Genomic DNA, 5,206 nt, shown 5'->3' on the forward strand with positions numbered 1-5,206 from the left:
TGGGCGCTGCATTGGTGGCTGCCCACTGCTTCACTGAGTGAATGGGTTAAATGTATAATTTCACTTGTAATTAATCAATACACCGGAAGACAAAAACTCGAAGTTATAAGGTAAAAACTACAAGTCCCAGCATCCTCTGTGTTTAGCAGTGAAAGTGAAAGTGTTGATCCTCCGTTCAGAGCAGCAGGAAGAGGAAGGTGGAGCTGGTGAGTGCTAACGTGAATACGTTTTTTCTTATCACATAAAATAATCCACGCTGTTCGTGGGTGAAATGTGAGGCCGGTCGGCTTCTCTCAGCACTTTACGTTCACTCCGTTGATTTCCTGTAAGTAGAGTTTAGTTAGCTGAGCCTCCATTTAGTGTGAGAGAGCAGGAGAGTGAGAGCTGTGCTGAGGCAGGGTGAGTGTTAACACCGCTCTGACATTATTGTCTCTGTGGCGGGAAGAAGAGTCTCCGTCAGTGGAGGAAAAAATAATCAGACTTTGGTTTTTCAAAGGAAACTATTTTATGTCACAGACCAAATACTGTTCCAATTCAAAATACGCATTAAGCCGTGTACGCTAAAAAGAGTCTCCGTCAGTGGAGTTGAGGCTGACTTTATGAAAGTGTGACGTTTGAGCCACTTCTTGTTCTCAGTCCCGGCGTCCTGATCACCGACGTTTCTGTTGCTCTGATATCTGATATTGATTATATCGGTAAACGGGCTGTAGCAGAAACATCAGGTCTGATCTGAAAATCCTTCAGAAACAAACTTTAAGAGTTTTATGTCTGTGAAGCCGCACGCTGATTGGATAACGACCTGTCAGTCTCAAGTTATTAGCCAATGAGCGCTTAGATTCACAGTAAGACCTTATCACGCTTTCTTTTTCAACTAAATTGGCGACAGTAAAACTGTAATGTGTCCTGTAATCTATAAACACTCTGTGATGAATAATCTGAAGTCATTTTGAGCCTGACAGTAGTTTCCTGTCACAGAGTAGAAGCTGCAGTCAGTTTTTGACTTTATATTTAATTTATTCCAAAATAAATCAATAAAGGTAGAAAAGAACTCTCAGTGACATTAAAATCTATTTTTAAAGACAGATGTGACAAAGTGCAACAAATATAAAATGACATGTTTACAGATATTTGAAGTATTGATCATATGTAGAGCACAGAGCAGGTCCAATAACACAGAGTCATCCTGCTCACAAACAGCAGTTTGGTTTCATGAGTTCACTTCCTGCAGGGATCCTCAGCTTCTCTCCAAAGGAGCCGTAACATGTGGGCTCCTCAGCATGATGATGATCCCAAACACACTGAGTTCCTTCATCCACCTGATCATGTACTTATTAAATAATGATGGTTTTGGTGTTTTTCTAAAGACTTTGAGCCTCTAAAAAAGGGGTCTCAAAATCGCGGCCTGCGGGCCATTTGCGGCCCACGTCACCTCTACTTGCGGCCGCATATTGATATGAAGAAATATTTTTTAAAATTATTATTCGAAAAATGATTTAATATGAACGCATTATGACTGGAGTGTTACTGGGCGGTGTCGTTACTGCAGGGAGACCGTGTGGGACTGCCCCTCCCGCTGTGTGTGTGTGAGCGCCAGGAGCTGCTACGGAGCAGAAACGGGAGATGGAAGCATTTAAATATAATAATAACCACTGCAGCCAAAAACAGTGTCTGACAAGCCCAGTTGTAAGTAAGCTATTAAGACTCAACTGTACAATGTGTTCCTGTTTTTCTCCCACACAATAAAGTTCTGTTGGACCAGCCTTTCAACGCCTCTCTCTGTCTCTCGCTAGCAAAGTTGGCCCAGACAGTAAAGCTAGCTCCCGGCTACGAGCCCGACACAGAACCAGCCAGGGGTCCCTTTACTATGGTTTGGAGCCACGGACCTGGCCGAGGTAAAAAGAGAGTACAAACATGTTGAGGGATTGGCTGTGTTAGTTCAGTGACAGATTTATTTGGAAAGAAAACAATTTTCACTTGCAATCAAAAACTAAAGTGTACGCCTATGTCTGCATTTTTATTTTGTTAAATACAAACAAAATTATAGCAAATGTGCTGTCACGTGTCTGACCAGAAAGAGCGACCAATCTGATTATTTGGTAGTTCAATGAAAGGCTTCAGGTAGTTAAGAGTGAGAAAAAAATTGTGTTCATGTTTGCAGTTTTTTCTTGTTATACAATATTTGAAGTTAAATAAAACAAACAAAACACTACATTTCAGGAAATATTAGTGGGTGTTTTTTTGTTTGTTTTTTTGTACTACTTGGACACTAAAGTGGCCCTCTAATGAGATGACGGTGCCAGAAGTGGCCCACCGCTCATTTGAGTTTGAGACCCCTGCTCTAAAATAACTGGTTTGGACTTTAGGGCCAAAGCTCCAACATTAGAAACCCGTCAGTGTGATGCTTCCAGTACAACAGCACCTCTGAGTGTGTGTGTTTACCTCTCAGACTAACTCCACCCTGACATTGAGAAGATGGAGGAAGAGGACGGAGCAGCATCTGCGGCATCCAGCTTTGTGTCTGTGAGGAGTGACTGGTCCAAAAACAGACCTCCTACCTTCAGTCATGAACCTGCACCAACAATAGTCTTCAATCATGGAGCTCAGATAACCATGTAAGAGATCTGTTAACTTAGAGTTCAAAGGTTGTTTATAAAAATGTGTTCTGCCAGTGACATCATAAATGATTTCTAACAGTGGTCTGTGTATGATAGGTCTATGTTACGTTATAATTATACTCGTGGAGTTGCAAGTTTGCCTCTCTTTCGTCCACTTTTGTCTCTACACAACTCCCCCTTCCCCATCGCTTCACCTGCAGGCAACGAGAAGATGGACACACAGCCAAAAAGAAAGCATTTGGAGATTGCTATTTTAGTGCTGGTAGCGGTAATCTTGTTAAAATGACATTAACGCCATAACTGCATTAACGTGGGAAATCTCTGTCAACAAGTTACCGCAGATCGCCATGTGCGTGTAGCTGCACGGCGTCAGCGTATTGACGGTGTTAACGTGTTGACGCTGTGCAGCTAGCACTAATAGTATTCTCACCATTTACCAAATCGCCATGAAGTGCAAAATGAAGAGTGTGTGAAACTGTGTGCTGTATCCCAGACCGCAAAGTCTCCCAGCCTCCTGCCCCGAAACAAACCACCTTACAAAACTCGTATACCGTACAGTATTTTTGGGGCTATAACCTTACACTGAAATGCTTTCATTTTCTCAAAAATCGACAGTGCACCTTACATATAAATTTTGGTTGTGCTTACTGACCGCAAACTGATTTTATTTGGTACACGGTGCTCAGAAATCTGTTAAAAATGTTTTGGTGCGACTTTGGTAAGCTACGAAGCCGCACCGACTGATGGACTGTTGGAGCATTACGGCTACCGTAGTCTGGAGCCTCGCAGAGTAATACGTACTGTGCTTCAACATATTATTACTGTATTGAGTGTGTATAATTGTCAGGAGTTTTCCTGTAATTCAACTCAGATTGGAATAAATGACACTCAGACAGGTTTTACAAATTAACGTGCACGGGAGAGAACTGGACAGGCGCCGTTCCTTCGCTTGACCTCAGTTGCTCTCGTCCACTCTCCTGTAACACTGCTCTTTTATTGTGGTTACATGAATATGCATAGGTTCATTAACATATGACATCTTATAGGTATGCATGTGAACAAAGAATACCTTGTGTGTGTGTGTGTGTGTGTGTGTGTGTGTGTGTGTGTGTGTGTGTGTGTGTGTGTGTGTGTGTGTGTGTGTGTGTGTGTGTGGTCATAAAATGACTTCCTAACCCTGCTGGCCTGGAAGTCCAGCAGTTCATCTAAACAAAATGCACTTCGAGTAAAACAGACATAGATACGTTTATCCTACCATAAAACAATAAAAGAAGGTACGACCTCTCTTAGGAGACGTGTGATCTATGCCAGAACACTCTGAGGAGGAGTGAACGCACTCCCCTCTTCATGCTGCACAGAGTTGTTACAGACCTCCTAGGATGAGACATTCTTTCAATCTACAAATGACTATATACTTCTAAGCATAATGAGATAAACAATAAGACAAGGTGTGTGACCTCTCCCATGATCCCAGGATGTGGGTGTGAAAGTCAGGGAGCTCTGGAATGCACACAAAGCTTGCACAACGTAACTTCTCTAATAAAAAGAGCAAACACATCTATAAAACCTTAAACAAAATATACTTCTAAGCATAAACATAATAAAATCTTTCAACAATAATGAACACAAATGGCTCCTGTTAAGAGACATGATTACAAAGAGGATTTCAAACTCCAGGCTGTCAGTCACGCAGTAGAACTTGGGAACAGAGCAGCTACGAAACCTGTCTTTGTTATTATGCTCAGCGTCTGTTAGTTTACATTTTGACTGCACAATTGTGAGCTTTTTGTTTTGCACAAAAACAACATTGTTTTATTTTATTTATGGAGCATTATTATTTAATAAATGCTGATAATTATATCTGAGTAATTGTTTCATGTACATTAATAAAAATGCCTGTGTGAGATTTGGGACACAGTGTGACTAAGAACTCTTTTTGTTCCTATTTTATGGCTTAAAAAATATCGAGATGTATATCGTATATCAACATCCAGCTAACGAATATCGAGATATGAATTTTGGGCCATATTGCCCACTCCTAGTGTACGATAATGCTAGTTTGGGGCGTATTTTCCTGCTAATGCAAACGCATTTACTTTGCCCATTGTCTGTCGCTTTGGACAAAGACGTACAATGAAACTCAGAAGAACACAGTATGCACCGCCAGCAGGCAGAGGAAGTGGCTGACATCCAGAAGTCCTACCAGTGGCTGAGCAAAGCTGGACTGAAGGACAGCACAGAGGCACTAATCATGGCAGCACAGGAACAAGCTCTGAGCACCAGATCCACGGAGCCCGGGGTCTAAATGGGTCTTTTTTGGGTGGTTTTCGTGGTGTGTTAATAGCGACTTTGTTTCTTTGGACCTGACCAAAATATTTCATTTTCCAGTTCAGTTGTGTTCTTCTGCAGCAATGAATAACACTAATGGTATATTTTTAGCTGGATCGTTCTATAAAGACATGAATCAAATCTGAGAAAAGTTCCCACCTGACTGATCATACTTGCTTCTTTTATGGCTTTTGTGGTATACTTTATCAGTAATTCATGTGATATGAATATCATGTGTTTGTGTTTGCAGGGGTCAGAGGTCA

The 5,206-nt window shown here is 41.5% G+C and overlaps 1 long non-coding RNA gene across 1 annotated transcript; it reads left to right on the forward strand.

Moving 5' to 3' along the window:
- Positions 1–1,607: 1,607 nt before the first annotated feature.
- LOC134624724 (uncharacterized) lies at positions 1,608–2,598 on the forward strand. The gene is made up of 3 exons (XR_010093628.1): positions 1,608–1,683; positions 1,791–1,892; positions 2,447–2,598. It is a non-coding gene; the product is annotated as an uncharacterized LOC134624724 (long non-coding RNA).
- The last annotated feature ends 2,608 nt before the right edge of the window (positions 2,599–5,206 follow it).

Source organism: Pelmatolapia mariae, linkage group LG3_W, assembly GCF_036321145.2.
Source record: "Pelmatolapia mariae isolate MD_Pm_ZW linkage group LG3_W, Pm_UMD_F_2, whole genome shotgun sequence".
In the NCBI taxonomy this organism is placed as follows: domain Eukaryota; kingdom Metazoa; phylum Chordata; class Actinopteri; order Cichliformes; family Cichlidae; genus Pelmatolapia; species Pelmatolapia mariae.